This window comes from Talpa europaea (assembly GCF_964194135.1).
Source record: "Talpa europaea genome assembly, chromosome: 6".
Taxonomy (NCBI): Eukaryota; Metazoa; Chordata; class Mammalia; order Eulipotyphla; family Talpidae; genus Talpa; species Talpa europaea.
In genome coordinates, this window is record NC_140072.1 from 116012644 (window position 1) to 116035858 (window position 23215).

The following is a 23215-nucleotide window of genomic DNA, read 5'->3' on the forward strand; positions in this document are numbered from 1 at the left end:
GCTGCCCCCTGCTCCCCTCAGCAGTGTACTTTGTCACTCTGCCTGCTCTGCTCTCCCCTCTGGCGCTGGTGAATTCTCTCACTCTCCCAACCCGCTCTTCTGACTGTACCCAGTGGTTGTATAAATAAATAAATAAATCTTTTTAAAAAAAAAAGCTATTATCTTCTTGCTCTCATTGTTTCACTTACAGAATCTTACAGAATTGCATATACATAGATAGTGTTCAATTATGTGTTGAATCACTTGAATTTAGAGATAGATAATTTTAGAATGTTTGGTGAGTATTACACAGAATATGCAAGTCTGTTACACAGTATTACACAGAATATTTACTAAATGGTAGGACAATAAATCAGTCTCTTGCCTCTATCCCTTCTACTCTTAAACCCACCACAGCTCCCCCCACCCCAAAAGAGTCAAGAATATGCTCACAAAAAGCATTTCCAACAATCTGCAAGAAACATGTCCTGACTAGTCTTGTAGACACTTCTACCTATGATATCCACAAATGAATGCTTATCATTTTATTGTGCTCTTCTGGTATCCAATTCAAATTGATGATGTCAGCATTAATTAGAAGTTGTAAGATCAAGTCAAATCAGTTTTAAAAATTAGACGACTTGAGAAATACAAGGGCCTGGGGCCTCCTGGTGGCGCAGCGGTTGGGCGCTGGGCTGCGAAGCTGCCCCCAGCCTCTGCAGTGCCGGTTTGATCCCCTGCTGCCTGTGAGCGTCCCACATGGCGCTTAGACCTCTCCTGCCCCACCCGCTGCTCCCCTCAGCAGTGTATTTCGTCAGTCTGCCTGCTCTGCTCCCTGCTCTGGCTCTGGTGAATTCTCCTACCCTTCCGCACTTCTGACTGTACCCAGTGCTTGTATAAATAAATAAATAAATCTCTAAAAAAAAAAAAAAAGAAAGAAAAGAAAGAACCTGAGTTAGTGTGGTAGTCAAAAACTGGAGAGGTTTATTGCAGTATCTTAGCTGGCTTGTTCCCTTGATGCCGATCCCAAGTTTGCGCTCTCCCTCTTTTTCTCTTCTACTGTCTCTCCCACTCCATGCCACCTCCACATCTACTTTTCTTTTCTTCCTTGCTTTAAAAAAAAACTCTCTAAATGAAGATGCATTTCCTAAAACTCAAAGTACAATCTCTCTAGTCTTGTTCTTGCCCCTGGTGTCTCACTAACTCCCACATACAATCTCTCCATTCCCAAGTGTATTTCATGTTCCTGACTTTCTGAGGCTTTATCAGAGACTTCTCTCTAATTGCTCTTGCTTCCTGCCACTACATATTTCAATTCCCCCCCCCATCCTTCTGTATTTGAATATCCATTCATTATTCAAGACCCAACTCTGTGAAAATATTTACTTCTCCAGTGAGAATTAGTGGCCCTCTCTTCTTTGCTTTTTTAAAACTACATTCCTATAATTGCTATTACCATTCTTTGCAGTTATTAGGTGATCAGTCTCTGTCCCTCACCACAAAGAGAACATCTTGAAAGAAGGGATTGTTTTGTCTTACAGTTTCCTGGAGCAGAAAGCACAGTAGCTGACACTACGTCCTTAATAAATATTGAATGGATTCATTGAAATGAATAAATAGCAAATTAGAATTTAAGAAACTAAAGATTAAGAGGGCAGTTTCAATATGATAGAATATCCCAAATGATTTAATGAACTAATTTCATGTAAATATTAACTATATCCACTAGCTGATTATAAAGCACTAGATTATATTAGAATGTATCTCCAAAATTTTTCTAACTGGAGATGGTAAACAGAGCACAAGCACTTGAGACTGAACAAAATTTTGAGATAATAACAGGGTTTTCCCCCTATTGTTTCTTGTTCCTTGTGACCTTCCCCCAACTTAAGCTGCCAGAACATTGCAACTTCACTGCTCCAGGCAAAGCATGACGCAGCAGAACACAGATAACAAAGAGTCCATTCTTAGCTTTTAAGATTCTAAAGCTAAAATCCTGGTAAAGGCAAAAGATTTAGAATATATGCTCTAGTAGTCGATTTCTCTTGCTCTTGATGCTAGAGAAAGTTTTCCTAAACTTGGGGGAAAGACAAAGAGAGAGGCTAAAAAAAGGATAACTACTAAAAAAAAGAAACAAAAACCTGATGTACTATATATGGCTTTCAAACCAGTGGAATATTGACCTATCTAGTGGAAAAGGAATAAAATGGGAAAAAAGGAAACAATAAAGTGAGATAAGAAGAAATCTTAAAATAATATGGTCAAGTTACTCTAAATATTAAGTATAATAATTGTTAATGAGTTACTCTAACCAATCCCCAAAATAAAGGCTCTCAGATCCCGGAATATTTTTGTTTACAGAATGATTTTTAAAGCAAAAGAATAGCAAAATGGTGAAAATGAGTAAAATAAAATATGTCAGCCATATGTGAGTGAAAAATAAGTGAACTGCTAGTGAAAGGGGCCATAAGAAAATATTTGCCAATTAAAATATTAAGTATTATTTTTAGACTCATATACCCTAAATAAATCTCCCCCAAATACATCAAGTAACTAAAAGAAAGAAAAGGAAAATAGATACTTCAAAAATTTTAGTTGGTGGGCCTCCCCAGATGGTACAGGCAGTTGAGCGCTGGGCTGCGAAGCTGCCGGCAGCCTCTGCAGCTCCAGTTCAATCCCCGGCCGCCAGTGAGGGTTCCACATGGCACGCAGACCTCTCCTGCCACGCCCGCTGCTCCCCTCAGCAGTGTACTTTGTCTGTCTGCCTGCTCTGCTCCATGCTCTGGCTCTGGTGAATTCTCTCACCTTCCCGCGCTTCTGACTGTACCCAGTGCTTGTATGAATAAATAAATAAATCTTGAAAAAAAAATTAGTTGCTGATTTTAACAAATCATTTTTTCAACCATATCAAAAAGACCAGAAACAACAAATATTGGCATGGGTGGAAGAAAAAGGGAACATCATGCCCTGTTGTTGGGGGTGTAGACTGCTCCAGCCTCTGTAGAAAACAGTATGGAAAATAACTCTGTCATATTGTAACAGGGTGGTCCCCAGGAAAGGGGGAGGTTCCAGGTTCCCTGCCCCACCCAAGGGAGGGTGGAGCTGAGCAGGAAGAGAAGAAGCTGCAGAAGAGACTGAGGAAGGAAGCAGGATGGAGCCAGGAGACCTGGAGGAGGCGCATGGAGCCTAGAGACACGTGAAGAAACTGCGCTTGTCTTTTGGTCGTGGACAGGGTGACACAGATGTGGGTGAGACCCGTGGGGAGGTGACCATGGCAGCTTTTATCTTGATGTTGATTTTGCTCTTTTCCTTTCCGGGCTTGTCTGGTTGTTTCTGACCCTTTTCTGTGGGTCCCCACTGGAAGATGCTTTAGACTTGTGGCAGGCTTTGGGGCCTTGCTCTGGGCCATTCCCATATGGATGGACTTTTTTTTTTTTTTTTCAAATTTTTTTTAATAAATTTTATTTTTATATTCCCCATACAATTACAATCCCCTTATTTTGACCCCAATCCCTCCCCTCCCCACACCCCACCCCCCAAAGAGTGTCTCTGGTTCATAGTTTTTTGTTGATTTTGATTATCACTTTCTTATAGTTATTCATTTTCCTGGTCCCTTATTTATGTTTTCTAGATTCCTGCTATGAGTGAGACCATCCGGTATTTTTCTTTTTCTTTCTGGCTTATTTCTCTGAGCATGATTATGGATGGACTTTTACCCACGAGGGGACGGGTAACTTTGGGTGCTTCATTTAGAAACTAGACTCTTTGCCTTACCTGTATTGTTTCCTAGTTTTATTAAAGTTCCTTCCCATTAAAGCCTCATATGTCTTGTGTTGATGCAGCGGATGGCAGAACCCATTTAGAACAGGCAGGTTTGCGGGATTTTGGGCTGCCCCTCTCCCTGTCCTATAACAATATGGTCCAGCAATTCCACAACTATGTATCTATGTGAAGATTGCAAGGACTCTAATTTGAAGAATAATGCATTCCTGTATTCATTGCTGCACAATTTACTGTAGCTGAGCCATGGAAATAACCCAGATACCTAAGGACAGACGGATTAAAATGATGTGTTCGATATACACATGAAATATTTCTCATTTGTGAAAAGAGGTGAAAATTTTGCTATTTGCAACAACATGGATGGAAAGTGAGGGAATTATGCGGTCAGAAGGAGAGCAAGAAATAACAAATAGTTTTACTCACATGTGGAAGACAGAGAAACAAAACAAAGGAACAGATAAAATTAAATCAAAAGGGGGCCTCCCTGGTGGCGCAAGGGGTTAAGCACAGCACTATGAAGCAGTCCATCACAGCCTCTGCAGCACAAGTTCGATCCCTGGCCCGCCAGGGAGCAACCCACATGGCACAGCAGACCTCTCCTGTCTCGCCCGTTGCTCCCCTCAGCAGTGTACTTTGGTCAGTCTGCCTGTTCTATTCCCCACTCACTCTCTGTTGAATCCTCTCACCCCCCTGCACCTCTGGCCTGTACCCACAGCACTTGTATGCATAAATAATCTTAAAAAAAAAAAAACAACCAAAACAAAACTTAGAAATATGACTGCAGAATTGAGGTTACTTGAAGGGGTGAGAAGAGGTAGAGAGCAAAGTACTGAGGGGGTCCAATGGTCTGTCATGGAGTGTAACAAGGGGGTCCACAAGAAAAGGGTAGGTTCCAGGTTTGCTGCCCCACCCAAGGGAGGGTGTTGATGAGCAGGGAGGAGAAGAAGCTGGAAAGGAGAGTGGGGAAGGAAGGAGAGCAAGAAAGAGACCTGGAGGCATGTGGAGCAGAGAGACATTTGAAGAAGCTGCACTTGCTTCTTGGTCCTGGACTGGTTAAAACAGATGTGCATGACAGACCCATGAGGAGGTTAACAATTGCAGCGTTGATCTTGACTTTGATTTTGCTCTTTTATTTCCAGACTATGTCTGACTGTTTCTGACCCTTTTCTATGGGTACCCACCAGAAAATGCTTTAGACTTGTGGTGGGGCTTTTGGGCCTCAGAGGCCCTGCTTTGTGCCAACCCTATTTGGCTGGACATTTACCCACCAGGGGATGGGTAACTTTGGGTGCTTGATTTGGAAACTATATTCTTCCCTATTCCCCTTTTCTGTATTTCACACTAATTGTATTTTATAGAGTACCTATGAAAGAAACAAAAATTGATTATGCATTACATCACCAAAAAAACATGAATTCAAGAATGTTGAATTTAGTATCACATAGAGCATATTTTATAATTACTATTCAATGTAAATTAGAAATCATAAAACATAGGTTTAAATATCCACATATCTTGAAAGCAAATCATGGATTGAATAATCCTGACTTAAAAAGAAAATTATAAAGCAAAGTTTTAAATACATGGCATTAAATAAGAAAAGTAATATGTCAAAACATATGGAATATAAGTAAATGTACTGATTAAAGTGTGTTTATCAAAATAAAAAGGAAAGAATATATGATATCAAATGAACTGGAAAAAATAGAAAAATGTCATGGGGATATTGACAAACAGTAAGAAAGGAATAAAGATAAATCTAGGAATCATGAAGATAAATACTAGTAAAAAGTAGAAAGAAATAGTAAATAATTTCTCCACATTTACAATCATCTGTGTTCTTTCTTGAAGGATTTGGACGCTGATAGCCTTTGTCTATGTTTTTATTTTTTTTATTTATTTTTTTTATAGAGGCATGTTTATTTATTTTATTTATTTGTTTGTTTTGTTTATACAAGCACTGGGTACAGTCAGAAGCACAGGAGGGTGAGAGAATTCACCAGAGCCAGAGCAGGGAGCAGAGCAGGCAGAAGGACCGAAGTACACTGCTGAGGGGAGCAGCGGGCGGCAGGAGATGTCTGCGCACCATGTGGGAACCTCCTCTGGTGGCCGGGGAGCAGCTGGGGATCGAACCGGCGCTGCAGAGGCCGCGGGCAGCTTCGCAACCCAGCGCGCAACCACTGTGCCACGGGGGAGGCCCATGTCTATGTTTTTAATTAGGATCAAATTTTAGGACCTCTCTGTGTTAGGGACAGTAACATTTTGTCCAACATGTATTCATATATTTTTCCCAGCTTATCATCATTTTTTGACATTAAAAAAATAGAAGTTTTTTTTTTCAGTCACTCATGAAACAGTAAAAGGAATTAACCACATCTCTTTTTTGCCATTAAGCTACCTTGACAAAAATGTAGGTGGCTACTTATTTACTTGAACTCACGCCCCAAACATCCGTGCTGCTTCTTAATACTCCTGACAAATGACTATAGCAAAAATTGTAAAATTAGCATTTTTATATATTTGATAACTGAAGCACAGAATAAGGGGTTTATGAAAGTAATGTTGCACCAAAAATCTGAAGAGGAATTGTGTAATGAACAGAACATACACAAATGTATAAAAATGTATAAAATTTGTATTTAAAATGTATAAAGCAGTGGATTGTTAATCAAATGCACAGTGGTTGGCCCATGGAGGGTGGTAAATAAATGTCTAGTGAATGAATGAATTTAGTGCTATATTGAATGCTAAAAAACCCAATCAATCAGTCTTAGAATTTAAAGATATCTATAGAGGTAATAGATTTTAATTCTACCATGAAGCTGAAAGAATTTTATAGTAACCATTTCTTGCCTTACTGTTATTCAGAAGTTCTTTGAATGGTCTTGAACTGTTGTCACAAAACAGTTTTTGAGGAATGAAAAAAAACATGGGCGTAAATGGACATTTATTAAATGCAGGTTTCACATTAGCTGCACGTCTGCCACACATATGAAATTCAAAAGATTGAATAGGGATATTAGTGTGCAAGGATACTGTATGCAGACCCAGCTCCTTGTCACTTGAAAGTCAAACACAAGAAACAGGAACTAGAATGAAGAAAGCAAAGGTTTATTCACATACTTTTGCCCTGAGGAATTGGCCAGATTATCATCCCAAGAAATTGTCTCCCTAATCAAGAAAGGGAATGAGATTTGGGGTCCCCAAAACCTAACATAGGGGTTTGGGGTTTTGGGGACATCAATTGAGACAAAGGAATTAAATTTTATTGTCTGAAAAGCAGGTTAGGGGCAAAGAAATAAGGACTTGGCCAAAGTTCATTGGCTAATCACCAGGTACTTCATACATGAAGTAAGAACAAACTTTCTTCAGGTAACTGGAGTTTTGAATTTCTGCTCGTGAACCCCTCCTGCTCCAGATTTTCAGTTCCCAAGTCTTGGAATTCAGCACAAGGTTGTTGATAAGCCTCCAGAATTGCTGTGTCTGTAAAAGCCTGTCTCTAAAAAAAGTTTAGATAAGTTATTTTTTTTTCTCTTTTGTGCTGTTATGGTCTGGAAAAGCTAGGTCTCAGTGAGACTAAATACTTCCCCCACTATACACGCCTTTTATCACTGAGTGAAATTTCACATTTATGCTTTTCAGAATTATGTGGATTTACATTGAAATTATTGACTATTTTCTCTTGAACCTAATGAAAATCTTTGCAACTAAAAGAGTATTGATGCTGTAATAACCTTGCTGCCACAAAACTGCTTCTTGTTTAGTTACTACTAGTTCTAGTGGACCCAAAAGTTTTAAAAATAAATCTATTTTAAATGTGTCATGGAATAATTATTCCAAGTTTTCCTTCTGGTTTTAAAATGCATCATTCAAGCTACTGATATGTTAGAGGCTAAAATGAACAGACATACATGTAGTATTCTTAAAACTAACAATTGTTTTGAATGTATCATTTATGCAGATAGCATATAAAAATAGCTACAAAAATTGTAAATACTGTTGATAATGTTGGAGGGGCTCTGACCCCACACACAGGGAATCCAGATACAACTTTTGACTCCCCCCTGAAACATAACTACTGATAGCCTGCTGTTGACAGAAAGTCTCACTGATTAACACATATTTTGTATTTACTGTTCATCAAGTGCAAGTGAATCATCATAAAGGTCTTTATCCTTGTCCTCTTCAAGTTGAGTAAGCTGAGGGGGAGGTGGGAGAGGAGAGGCTGTCTCAGGGCAGCAGAGGCTGAAGGGGTGGAGGGGGTGGAAATGGAGCAGGAGAGGCAGGCAAAGGGTGTCATTTTAGGAGAATGCATCATAATTTCTGATTTTTTTTTTTTTGCTCTTTGACTCCTCTAAAAATGTTTCTAGATAGTGCCCAGCCTCTTTCCATCATTTGTCTTACTTTCAGTGCTCGTTTCATAGAAGGGTCTGTATCATGAAAAAGTATCAAAAGAAGCAGCCTTGGATAAGCATAGCACTTCTGCAATATTATCTAGTGTGGATTTGTTTCGTGCCACTGCTTCTTTTACATCGTCTTCTTCCTCATCATCCAGCACTGGTTTGGAAACACTCATCTCCATTAAGTCATCTTCTGTTAATTCTGTGGTGTTTATCCTTGTATAACTAGATCCATGCAATTCAAACCCATGTTGTTCAAGGGTCCATCGTACAGCAAAATGTAAGTCTCCACACACTCCTTTCCCCAACTACTCATTTTCTTCCTGGAAGTAACCAGTTATAAATTTATTATGCATGATCTAAAAATGAAATAATGATGATAGCCACAGTTGTTGGATACTTACTCTGTATCAACAATCATATAAGTACTACTATTATTTTCATTCTATAGATAAGAAAACTGAGTCATACAGACATTAAGACTCTTTTTTAAGGTCAGTCACACTTTGTAGGCAGGAGACTTGATTGAAGCAAAGCCCATTGCTCATGTATGTACAGATTGTGCTCAAATAAGAACTAAAGAGAATGGTTAGGAAAAACCTAGCTGAATTAAAACAATAGAGATTTAATAAAACTTAACTATTGTATCTTTAAAGGGGCTTTAAGAATTAATACTTTATTTATTTATGTAGAAGAATATATTAAATATCTGGCATGGTGCAGCTCTGTAAACATCCTTATGGAGCTAGTCTAGTGAGAGATGCAGACAAGTGAAAAGCAACTACAATATTATACAGTGTATCAAACTGGGATAATGCCATAACAGAACTATGTGAAAGTGATTCCAGCATTCCCTGGCAGATGGCAGAAAACTGTTCAGGGAGCCTGGAAAAATAGCAAAAACATGACAGCATAGACTGAAAAAAATAGAAAGCTACTAGATAAACTGAAAAAAAATTAAAGATCCATGTTAAGTAGTGGTAAAAGTATCACCTGAAGTAACTTAAAAGCTAGTCCACCTAATGATTTGATAGATTTTTGTATTTTAACAGAGATTTATAGCAGGAAATTGTCAGCTAATTTACAGTAGTTGAGTATAAGGAACTTCAAGAAAGAGATGAATTCTAAAAAGAACTAATTTCTAAGCAAGTTTTAGGGAGACTGTAGAGGGGTTAGTAATGGCATTTTGAAATATAATTCTTATTTTCAGCTTGTCAAGCAAATGAAAGATTTTCAAATTAAGACATAGTCTAAGGATAAGGGTCAAATCACAGCTAAAGCTGCATGTATTTTTTCAGACTAGTAAAGAATTTAAGTAGGTATTTTCTCAGATGAACAAAATGGGTTCTTCAAAGCTAGAAGACATAGCTCTGCAGAAGCCTGGTTCCAAAGTAGCAGTAAGTCCATCTTTAATCTAACTCTGCCTTGCAAACAATTGTGGGTTTGGCTTCTAGTGCATGGAGTGAATTTTGATATTTAGAAAGTTCCCAAAGTTCTTAACAGAATTGTACAATGAAAGTACTGCCAGTGATAATGACCAAGACTAACCTGATTGGAAAGAGATTTTTGGCCCCTAACTTTACACCGACAGGAGCTTACTGGGAAAGCTGCACAAAGGGCATGTAGGGTGATAACTGGAATTGGACACTTGGAAACTTAAAAGCAGAGCAATCATAAAGTTCTGACACAGGAGATAGATGTAGGGTAGAGATATAAATTTGATGGTCATTAGCACATAATATAAATCCAGAGTTGCAAATCCAAGCTTTCAGCTTGGTTGAAATATAGGCAAAATCTTGGGACCCCTACATGATCAAGTTCCTCAACATGAACCCTTAATAGAAACAGAAAATTGTTGAATACGTACTTTTTTTTAAAGATCTATTTATTTATGCAAGAACTGGGGTACAGGCCAGAGGTGTGGGGGTGTGAGAGGATTCACCAGAGACAGAGTAGGGAACAGAACAGGCAGATTGACTGAAACACACTGCTGAGGGGAGCTGCGGGCGAATTAGGAGAGGTCTGCTGCACCATGTGGGTTGCTCCCTGGCTGGGGATCCAACTTGTGCTGCAGTGGCTGTGGACAGCTTCATAGGTTGCGTCTTAACCCCTTGCACCTCTGGGAAGGCCGTGAATAAGTACTTTTGAGAATATAAAGCATGAGGCTGGTTTTCAAGCACTGTTATATCAGTCTGATCCCTGGAAAGAAAAAAAAAAAAATCACCCTAGATGGGTTCAAATTACGACTTCAGTGAAAAGAGCATTAACAAAGGTGTGGACAGAACTGATAGAGGTACTGAAAGGCTTGCGACAGTGGGGTACCATTTTGATGCCTACAACCAAAAAGTCAGGAGTAGGAAAGGTGTTAATAGAACACTGTTGAGGCCCAGCAAAACCTGGAGCTGGAGAGGAAGGAGGCAGGTAAGATACACCCTAGCCTTGCTGTCCTCCTGTGTTACATCTTCTGCTCACATCCCTCCCATTGAACAAACCAAAGGAAGATAACAGTTCTCAGAGGACAAGGTCCCAGGATATAGGCAAGGGAGAGAGGAGCAGAGAACATACCCGGATGAGCAAATGGAAAATAACTAGCACAGATTTTAGGGTAATGATAAAGATTTAATTACATTTATAAATCAGATATCGTAAATGCACAAGGAAGATAGATAGATGATAGATAGATAGATAGATAGATAGATAGATAGATAGATAGATAGATAGTTATCCCAGGTAGGGATAAGGACAGTTTCCATTTATATATATATATATAGCTTCTGTAGCTTATAAATATGAATTGCTGGAAAGTTTAATGAGAAGGGGGGAAACCCTTTATTGTGATTCTCTACTTTTAATTATCAACATCATCATCATTATTTTAACTCAAAACAATAGAAACTGCAAAGTTTGTTTTTCATGCTTGCTATGATGATGTATGTGTGCACTACAGCAGTACTGCATGGAAGTGTGTCTCTTCATCTTGTTTAAGAACTGACTTTAGGGCCTCCCCAGTGGCGGAGTGGTTGAGCGCTGGGTTGCGAAGCTGCCCGCAGCCTCTGCAGTGCCGGTTCGATCCCCGGCCCCCGGGTGAGGGTACCATATGGCATGCAGACCTCTCCTGCGGCCCGCTGTTCCCCTCAGCAGTTTATTTTGTCAGTCTGCCTGTTCTGCTCCCCGCTGTGGCTCTGGTGAATTCTCTCACCCTCCCGCACTTCTGACTGTACCCAGTGCTTGTATAAATAAATAAATAAATAAATAAATAAATAAATCTTTAAAAAAAAAAAAGAACTTTACACATCTGTGTTGTAATACCCAGCATTGTGATGGATGACTAAGACACTGTCAACCTAATAACTTTGTTCTGTCACTACACTGGTATTTAATTGGCATGAAATAAATTGCTAATCGGGATTCATTAACACATTTATTTTGGCTTTCTCCTCATAGACCTATTTAAACAAGATAGTCTGCGATTCCAGCAACTTCATGTCTAAACTCAATGTCAAGCATTTTCCTCCATGACGTGGGTGATAATTACAGTCTTGGGAACTGATGACATCAATCCTATACTCATGACAGTGAGAAGGAAATCTTGCCTAGGAGAACATGAGGAACATCAGCACTTACAGGTAATACTGACAAAAAAAGTGTAACTTGCAGATAGACGGGGAAAGATGAATGTGGTGTCCTACAAACCCAGTGACAAAAGAAAATGATTACAATTTCAAATGCTGCATACAGATTAAATAAGGTCAATGACCGAAATGTGTCCATTTAATTTAGATGCGGGCCACTTATTGGTGACCACAGTGGAAACACTTTCACTGGGAACCTTAAGAGCAGAAACTCTGATCCACAAATTGTAGAATGAATGGGGAACGGAGATGTGAAAATACTAAGTATAAACTGTTTCAGAGATACTTAACTTTCAAGAGAAAAAGAGACAGGCTAGTAGCTGCAGAAAGTAGATGGAAGAAGAGATTTTTTTCAGTTTAGTTTATTTAAAGTGGTTTTAATTAGATATGAGTGTTAAACATGGTTAAACACTTTGGTGAAGGAACCAGTAAAGTAAGAGAAACTGACTCTACAAAACAGAAAAGAGTTTATCAGTGCATGGAGCCTGGCACTGGCTGCAAAGTAGATGATCGACACTTTTTTTTTTTAAGATTTATTTATGCGTACAAGAACTGAGGTACAGCCCAGAGGTAAGGGGGGTGAGAGGATTCACCAGAGCAGAGTGGGGAGCACAACAGGCAGACTGACTCAAATACACTGCTGAGGGGAGGAGCGGACAAGTCAGGAGAGATCTGCTGCACCATGTGGGTAGCTCCCTGGCCAGGGATCAAACTTGTGCTGCAGAGGCTGCAGACAGCGTCACAGTGCTGTGCTTAACCCCTTGCACCACCAAAGAGGCCTGATGCATGTTTATTAAACAAATGAGTACATTCCTTAGGAGGCAGGAAGGCATTTAATCAAGAAACTAGATGAAGGAGTTATCTGCAGACAAGGAGTAGGACATCTCTTCTATCAAAAAGGTAAAAAGGTGGAAATAGTGTGGGAGCAGGTCATTTGGCAGATGTGGTGTCGAGCACGTGAGAAAGTTCCATCAGATGATGTTTTCCTTTAGAAATGAAAGAAGAGATTATCATAGAGAAATAAAAGAGGTCAACAGCTTGGAATTACAGAAAAGAATGAAAAAGACTTAGAAATAGTCTCCTATGGGGGGGCCTCCCTGGTGGCACAAGGGGTTAAGACGCAGCACTTTGAGGCTGTCCACAGCCACTGCAGCACCAGTTCAATCCCTGGCCAGGGAGGTGACCCACATGGCGCAGCAGACCTCTCCTATCTTGCCCGCTGCTCCCCTCAGCAGTATATTTCAGTCAATCTACCTGTTCTACTCCCTACTCTGTCTCTGGTGAGTCCTCTTATCCCCTGCACCTCTGACCTGGACCCCAGTTCTTGTATGCATAAATAAATAAATCTTTAAAAAAAAAGATGTTCTAAAAGTATGCTTCAGTGCACGGGTGCATTGGTGAAGGAAACTCTATGGGAACTACACTTGAGGGGGTGGAGGGAAGCAAATATTGTTTAAAAATGAACAATGATGTAAAAAAATTTTAAAAATTAAAAAAAATAAAAGTGTGCTTCAGTGAAAGGTCCCTTTCCGCAGCTTCCAGTCTCCAGTGTTTACAGTGGTTCTGGAAGGTGTGGCCCAGCCTATACTCCCTGTACAAGGCCTAAGAGCGAAGTCTGAGAAACTCATTCCCTAGTTCCTCCTGCTAACAAACTTCGTTACTTATTTTCGCCTTTGTTTTCCTGGCATTGTCCCAGCACATTTGAGAAATGCCAATAGCTCCCTGACAGTCCAAAATTTTGGACAATTCTGCCTCCCTATCTGAACTGTGTTTCATCATTTCCCCTTGAAGACATTCCTTAAAACTCATTACAATTCTGATAACTACCTAACTAGATATTGACCCACAGGCTTCAGTGGAGCAAACTGGGCATAAGGTGCAGGAAGTGGGGTAGACCGACTTCATTGTCTACTCAGTACCTTTGTGCAGTGCTTTAGTCATCTTTGGGGAAAAAAAAACAAGGGACATGGAAACCTGCTCATAAGTCTCAGCTCTAGTCGTACCAAGGGCTTAAGTCCCTCCATTCTCTCAGGAGGCTGATGGTAGAAAACTCTTTAAGACAAGCCCCTACTTTAAATCTCCAGGAATGTGGCTTAAGTCAAAGGTCTTAACAAACCAATTCTATCAGGATCGAATAGAGAAAGCTCAACATCCCTCTGAAAGATTAAATAGTTATAAGATGGATGGTTTGTTACAATAATCAGGGAAACTGACAAATTTGACAAACAAGGTTAAATATTACAACCCAACATGAAAATCGAACAGAAAAATTAATAAATGATATGTTGATGCTAGTCATTACCTAACCAACAAATGATGTATATATATAAAGCATTATTTACAAACTCTAGGACTTTTTAAATTACTTCTCATCAAAATTTCAGAGGCTGCAACACAAACTCTTGAATAACACATGTAGCTTCACAGGGAACTTTGCCAAAATAATTGATTATCTAATGGTGAGATTACTTAAAAGAAAACACTGCAAAAGTTGACCTAGGAAATTTATCTTTAAGCCAGTAGATTAGGGGCAGGGAAGGAGTCAAAATGATAATTAAGGAATTAAAAACATTCCAAGAAGCACTGGATCTGCCTCTGGATTTTATAGTTACTAAATTATCTCATCACTTTGCTCTAATGTACATGAGAAAAGTTATTTAAATCAGGTAATATTTTATGGTTGTGGCTATATCTCTAGAAAATCATTATTCTGTTTTAGATCATTAAACATATTACATGCTTTTGATTAAATTTTCACTTCTCTCTTTGCTGTACATTTTGATATTCTCTGTTTTAAAGTAATTCTCCCTTGGTAAGCAATCTATTGATTTTCTATTTTTTTTTTAATTTATGTATAAGAACTGGGGTGTAGGCCATAGGTGCTGGGGGTGAGAAGATTCACCAGAGACAGAATGGGGAGCACAACAGGCAGATCTACTGAAACACACTGCTGAGGGGAGCAGCAGGCGAGATAGGAGAGGTCTGCTGGGCCATGTGAGTCAGCTCCCTGGCCAGGGATCAAACTCATGTTGCAGTAGCTGTGGATATCACTGAGACTTTAACCCCTGCACCACCAGGGAGGCCCAATTTTCTAAAAATAAAAATAAAAAATAAAAAAAACAGCAGTGAGAGGCAGTCTCTGAAAGAAGCTATTTTTTTTTTTTTTTGAATTTTGCAATAGCAACAGAAGAAGGAGACCTGAAACAGAGAAGCTAGAAAATCTTTTTTATTGGACCTCACCATTATAAAGTATGGGACAACTCATTTCATTTTCAAAACAAGCAATAGAAAAGAATTCAGTCAAATTTCATGCAAAATTGCCATTTGGGACAACATGGATAGCACTGGAGAGGATTATGCTAAGTGTAATAAGTCAGGAGGAGAAAAACAAGTACTGGCTGTCACTTATATGTAGAATTTAAGGAAACAAAGAAAAGGAACACACAAAAAAAACCTTTGAAATACAATTGCAGAGAATCTAGAAAAACTGAATAAGGGACCGGGAAAAAGAATAACTGTAAGAAAGAAAAAATCAAAATCAACAAACAACTATAAACCAGAGACACACTATGGGGGAGGGGGTGGGGAAAGGAAGGGATGGGGTCAAAATAAGGGGGGTGCAATTGTATGGGGAATATAAAAAAAAATTGGAAAAAAAAAAGAAATACAACTGCAGAACTAAGACGACCAGAAGAGGAAGCTGGGGGTGGAGCAGAGCAGGCCGGGGCCTCAATGGGTGGTGGCAGAGGATGGTGGTGCTTTGGTGATGGTGTTGGTGTGATGACATACATCTGAAGAGGTATGAAGTTATATGCCTAAATCATATGCTGTGTTGTAAACCTCAATAAAAGAATTAATTTAATAAAACTTAAGCCAAGTTTCATGTAAAATTATTACATGAAAAAGTAGAATAAAGGATAAAAAACCCCAACAAACCATAATAAAAAATGCTTCAAGAACACATGACAACAGATGATGAACCTATAAAATCTAATATTTAGGGCCTCCCCGGTTGAGCGCTGGGTTGCAAAGCTGCCCGCAGCCTCTGAGGCGCCGGTTCGTTCCCCGGCTGCTCCCCGGCCACCGGAGGAGGGTCCCACATGGGCGCAGACCTCTCCTGCTGCCGGCTGCTCCCCTCAGCAGTGTACTTCGGTCCTTCTGCCTGCTTTGCTCCCCGCTCTGGCTCTGGTGAATTCTCTTACCCTCCCGCGCTTCTGACTGTACCCAGTGCACGTGTAAACAAAAACAAACGAATAAATAAATAAAAACACATGCCTCTTTAAAAAAAAAAAAATCTAATATTTAAAAATAAACTAATAAACTGATATGAAGTAGCAGGTGAAGCACATGGCTTTCCAGCCAGCAAAAAAACAGAAGAAATAGAGGCACGGGAAACACAAAGCCTTAAGAAAGGTGGTCTTGTACAAAAAGACTGAATATTATAGAATATTATGAAAAGAAAGAAATCATATTGTACAGCAGAAGGAAATTCGGGTGTCCAACTTGATGAATCAAGCAAATTCAAAGTCCTCTGGGCCAGAAATGAACTTATTACAAACCTAAGTGAAGCAATTCAGACATTCGCCAAAATGATAATAGATATAACCACACACTGGAAACACTGGTCCCCCAGGGTTTATACTCGTTGCTATAGACCTTCACTGCAGGAAGCCCCATCCTTCAAATTAAGCTGCTTTTATAGTTTGAAGGGATTTGCAGATATTGGAAGGAGACCATGACAGTCTTTGTCTCTAAAAGCATTTGTCCTACCATTCCTTTGGAAACTTCTATAGGCCAGAATATTAATTTATATGTGACTCCCTCAAACCTGTTGCCAGAATCACCACAGCTTACACTCTGAAGTCTCCCTTCGTGCTGTGTTTTCATGATAATAACAGTTCTGAAATGGCACATCTTAAATATTCTTTTGTCCTTTCATTTGCCATAGAAATGTGAAATGCAGTATGGCATGTGAGTGCTTTTCTTTATTTTTATTTTCCCCCTCCCATAAGTGCATTTCTTTAACAAATGTTCTTCATATGCTAAGAGTAGCTGAAGATTAATAGCTACTTTTGCCCAGGGCACTGTTATTGAAAAGAACATAAATCAAGATCAAGTTCATCAAGCTGTGCAATCCATTATACTTAATATTTCTGTGTGCTGAGAAATGGTGGTTAAATCAATAGTGGAATATTCCCCTTATTAAATACAGGCCTTAGTAAAATCAGCACTCCTTTGCAAATGACATAAAATAGTAAAATTCCATATAACTAATGGCCTACCTAAGAAATTTCTTATTCAAATTTGAAGATTTTTAAATATTTAATTCTGAAATTCTTGATCAGTATAGCAGAGTGTATAGTGTAGATTTATCCTAACAGCATTCATTTCCTAAGAGTTAATGAAATGTGAAGTAGCACAAAAGGAGGTAGATTATTTCTTTAGGCAATATATATATAAAAAGCTATATAGCAAGTTACCACCAGAATGTTAAATGCGTTTAATTGCTCCCGTGCAGAAAAGAGTTAATGTAGCAGTCCTAAGTGCTCATACTTCAAAACCCCTGCTTACAAGGATGCCCTTGGCTGGCATCTGGGAACTTGAATATCAGGAGAGTTCCCATCATTAACTGATATGAATGTGTCTAAACTATTTGAACAAACAATATAATTTATGCAAACCCCTGCATTCCTTCTGGGAGTCTAAAATTTGTGTGAGTGCCAGGCAGCGGTGCCTATATGTTCAGTCCCAATAAAATCCTTCCCTGTTGAGAGCCTCTAATGAGCATCTCTGCTTGGCAACATTTCCCATAATTTGTCACAACTTGTTGCTTGAGGAATTATATGTGACTTCATCGGAAGAGGAATCTTGAAAACTTTCATCTGCTTTACCCTGGGTTTATCCTCACATGCCTTCTCTTTGCTGATTCTGCTTCACACCTTTTTGTTGTTGTTGTTAATTTTATTTACTTTTGTGTAGAAGAACTGGGGTGCAGGCCAGAGATGTGGGGTTGAGAAGATTCACAAGAGATAGAGTGGGTTGCAGAACAGGCAGATTAATACACTGAAATACACTGCTGAGGGCAGCAGCAGGCTGGACAAGAGAGGTCTGCTGTGCCATGTGGATTAGCTCCCTGGCCAGGGATTGAATTCAAGCCATTGCAGTTGTAGCACTGAGACTTAAACCCTAGGCCACCAGGGAGGTCCTGCTTCACATCTTTTCACTATATGACCATATGCTGAGTTCTTCTAATTAAAAAAACTAAGGGTTGGGGCCTCCCTGGTGGTGCAAGGGGTTGAAACACAACCTATGAAGCAATCCGAGCCACTGCAGCACAAGTTCAATCCCCAGCCAGGGAGCAACCCACACGGCACAGCAGACCTCTCCTGACACCCGCTGCTCCCCTCAGCAGTGTACTTCGGTCAACCTGCCTGTTCTGTTCCCCACTCTTTCTCTGGTGAATCCTCTCAACCCCCACACCTCTGGCCTGTACCCCAGTTCTTGTATGCATAAATAAATAAATCTTAAAAAAGAAATAAAAAACTAAGGGTTGTCTTAATGACCCCAAACCCAACCCCCAATCTACTTATTTTTTATTTATGCATATAAGAGCAGGGGTACAGGCCAGAGATGCTGGGGGTGGTGGTGTGAGGATTCACCAGAGAGAGTGGGGGACAGAACAGGCAGATTGACTGAAATACATTGCTGAGGGGAGCAGCGGGTGAGACAGGAGAGGTCTGCTACGCCATGTGGGTCTCTCCCTGGCCAGGGATTGAACTAGTGCTGCAGGGGCTGTGGACTGCTTCATAGTGCAGTGTTCAACCCATTGCGTACTAGGGAGGCCCCCTAATCTACTTTTAAAAGAATCCTTAAATTGAGAATTTGTAGTTTGCATGCCAACATAAGAAATAGTTTTTAAATTCACTACTAATGAAAATTTAGGGATCCCTATGCATTATAATTCAAGAAATCTACAACAATTGATTCTAACTATAATTTGCTATGATGTCCCTTGCGATGCTATAACCAGTGTTAGGAACAATTGATAAAAATCTCTTTTAACTGGGGTCTATCAATAGATGTTGTTAGTGTAAAATGATAGCTGATCTGTGAAGTGCTCTTTTTACTAGGCAGGACCCATTTGCATCTCTTGACTAAACTGTATGTTTTGCTTTTATCTTGCAGTCATTCTAATGAGTGCTTGAGAGGGTTTTTTTGGGGGGGTTTCTTTCCTAATTTTAACTTTAGAAAACTAATAGTTAAATTGTAACCCAGTCTACACTACTGTACAGGATGATAACCTATGCACGACATTGCTCAGCACTGATTGCAATTTTTTCCTCTTATTTTTACATGTAATTACCTTGCTTGACATCTTTTACTTCTCTTCCTGTATGTGTTATGGTCAGACATTTCAAAACTTTCCCGTGAGGGCTGAAGCAAGGAAATTTTCAGATAAAGCCACATAGGAAGGAAGAAAAGAAGTGCTAAATCTATTGCACATCTGCAACAAGAATGGTGAGAAAATATACACCATTAATACAGAAAATGAGAGGCAAAGACAGAATAAGTCAATATACCACTAAGCACTATGGGGGGTACATTACAGTGTCCAGCTGTCTGCTGTGCCTGAGCCTGCTGGACAGAGACATCTTACCAGTGAATCATAGATGGCTTCTATAATTCCCTTTTTTCTGTCTTCATGTCACTGAGCATCCTTCTGATTTGCATTCCTCAAGGGGTGTTAATGTTTTCAGTGTTTACCGTGTTTCAAAAGTGGTGCTTAATTTTCGCAGCAACCCTAAGGGCTGTTATCCCTGTTTTACAGCTGAAGAAATAACTACCATTTCTACCTGGGGCTGCCCCTCTGGTCTCAAAATAGTCACTGACACCTCTTTTCCTACACTTTTAAAACACTAAAGCTTTTATCAAAGAGCAGGGTCTCCATTTGATGCATCATTGTCTCCATCATAAGCATCTATGTAGCATAGCAATCTCAGAATTTTTGAGTCAACATGTCTACTCACCCCCTGCTCACCCCCTACACACCTTATATGAACTGGTGGACCGAGCACAGGGTAATAAAAGCCTCCCCCAAGAAAAGAGACAAATGGAAGACGGGGCATTCACTGGTCCAGACAGAATGAAATCTTGCCAGCAGCCATGTTGAAGACCCCCCCCCCCCGACCCAATGTCATGTTCATTCATTGTGCAAAATGGATAAATCTGCTCTCCCACATTCTATAGTAAACTAACCAGTTGATTTTTGTTATGTGTTATTGATTGTATTACTTCCCTTCCCCAATAGGTCAGAAGCCCTCTGAAAGCTGTCTTTTTGCTGCTGTACCCCAAGTGATTAGCACATCAGGTATGTTCAATAAATATGTGTTGAGTGAATGAGTATCAAAACCATTACAGTCCCCTCTTCCCTTACATTTTTCAATATAAATTAGTAAGTATGGGTTTTAATCTCTATAATGGCATTCAGTGAATTTGGTCAGCATGAACCAGTCCTCCTAAGGTTAGCTCACTGGCCTGATTGAGTTTGACTTTCAAAGCTCTAGATGCTGGTCCATAGACTCATTTCCATCATCCATAGCAAAATGCTGTGCATCAGAGACTTATTACTTGTTTGTTTTCACTTCAGAGGCACATACTTAAATACTGGATTAATCATTTCATCATGGTCCTTAGTTTGTGACATACTTTTGCCATTGGTCTAAACATAGCTCTCTTATTTTATGTATGCTAATGATATAATAAATGCCATGAACTTATCACCCAACCTAAAGAACTGAACGTTACCAATAATCTCATGTTATGGTTTCCTCTTCTGTTCTGCCCCTGACTTCTCCCTACATTATGGTCCGAAAGTAACTACTACCTCTATTTTGCTTTTCATTTTTTTACTTATTTATTTATACATACAAGAGCTGGGGTGTGAGCCAGAGGTGTTGGGGGTGAGAGGATTCACCAGAGACAGAGTGGAGAGCAGAACAGGCAGATTGACAGAAATACACTGCAGAGGGGAGCAGCAGGTCAGACAGGAGAGGTCTCCTGAACCATGTGGGGATCAAACTCATGCTTCAGGGGATGCTGATAGCTTCACAATGCTGAGACTTAACTCTTTGCACCACCAGGGAGGCCCTTACTTATTTTTTTACAAATTTTTACACACACACATATTCAACATTATGTGACTAATCTCCACCTATAGTGTTGTATTTTTGGCTTGTAAATTTTCCCTCAATACAATAATATACTGTGGAAAACATACCACTATTATTAGCTCTCCTGTCCGTGGTCATTTGGGTTGTCAAGTGCTTCCCTATTGTGAACAAGAAGCTAAGGACATTCATGAAGATAAATGGGTAAGGATTCTAGCAGTAGAATTGCTGAGGCATAGGACATACATAATTCAACTTTATTAGATAATTCAAATCATTTTCAAAAGTGATTGGATCAATATTTGCTTCCTTCAACAATATATGAGTTCCCATGGGTATTCTTTTAACTTCTTGCTTTCCTTAAAATGATAATTTCCTAGAAAATGCCCATTTTCTATGGAAATGCCAAAATCTCTGTTTGAATGTATTTGTCACAGTCTTTGGAATAACCAGAAAAGAAGTTGGAACTGGTCTGCCCCCTGAGAAGAACCACTGCACCAGAGGAATTAGAAAGAAAATGTCAGAACGCTGGTGTATAGCCCCCTTCGTGCCACATTTGTCAGAGTTCTCAGGCAAGGTTTATGTGCAGAGGTAGAGGGAACACAGCTTTGGAAGGAGGCTGTCTGTATCTGGGTGCAGAAACTGGCTGGGACTTTAGAATTGTCTTCCTTGTGAAGATGAACATGTTCTGCAAGCACAAAGAAGGATGCCTATAGTTGGTGAGCAAAGAGGAATACTGTTCCAGTCGTTGCTAGTTTTCCTTAGAATCTATTTTTCACTCATAATATAGCAGTAAAATTTTAACTGGGTGCACAGCTACCCAGCTACAGACTGTTTCTAGTTTCCTCTGCAGTTAGATGTGGCTGCATGAGTAGGTTCTGGCCATGGGGTGTGAGTGGAATGAGCTAACACCTAGGAGATACGTTTACATGGATGAGTATGCCTGTCCCTTTCCCTCTTCTGCTGCTTGGTATGTAGACATGATGGAAATTGGACCTGCCATGTGTCACAGATGGAACCCAAGTTCAGAATGGCTTGTTATCTACAAATGAGCCTGTAGCCTTCAATGACTTGCAGAAAGACCATATTCTGTCAACAAAGTAAGAATTCTCAGCATCATTCGTATTCTTTCAAATCTCCCTTCTATAGGCACTGAAAACTGGAGACTCAATTGACTAGGTTCATGTGTCCACTGAGTCCTGATTTAACTTCCATCAATGAGAAGGACCCTCATTATGAAGAAAAGGGTGAAGAAAGAAAGTAGCCTGCTTCATTAAGCATGCTGACAGGTGGCAGAAAGGGTCAGTACAGTGGCTCCAGGTGAACTTCTGCCTTTTGAAGACTATTAGCAGTGGCTTTCCCTGAAATTTCTGTACCCCTGGATTTTCTAAAAGCCAGCAAAGATTTCTCCTGAATTGTTCCTTCAATTTTTCTGACAGATTAATGAACAATTTCTTGTATAAATTATCTTCCTACTTGAAATATTTAAAGCAATTTGTTTTCCAGATCAAGAACTTACACAACCACCTAGCACTTCTTTTGTCTGATTGCCTATTTTTTCCCCACATATTTCATTTTATATATACTTACACTTTTCTGATTTTTTTTCCAACAGTTTTATATTATATCTGCGGGGTTGCTGTTCCCCACCTATATTAATATAATATTCTTTAGACATCTAATTTTTATCCTTTGTATTTATTTATCATTAATCCATCTTGAATTGATATTTGTCCATGACTGCACTATTTAGTATATAAATTATATTTTCCCACTCAATTAAAATACCATCATTGTCCAAGATATATATATATATATATATTTTTAAAGATTCATTTATTTATACTAGCACTGGGTACAGGCCAGAGGCACGGGTGAGAGAATTCACCAGAGACAGAGCAGGGAGCAGAACAGGCAGACGGACTGAAAACACTGATGAGGGGAGAAGCGGGTGAGATAGGAGAGGTCTGCCGTGCCATGTGGGTTGCTCCCTGGCTGGCAGGGAATTGAACTGGTGCTGCAGAGGCTGCACACAGCTTCACAGCACTGTGCTCAACCTGCTGCGCCACCCGGGAGGCCCTGTCCAAAATATTTTGATCTAATTCTAGACTACCCAATCTATTCCAGTGACTAATTTGTTTGTAAGCACTGCTATATAGTTTTGCTGTGATTTTATAAAGTATTCTAACAACTAGGGTCCTCCCTGGTAGCCTAGGGATTAAGTCTCAGTGCTATCACCTCTAAGGTCTGAGTT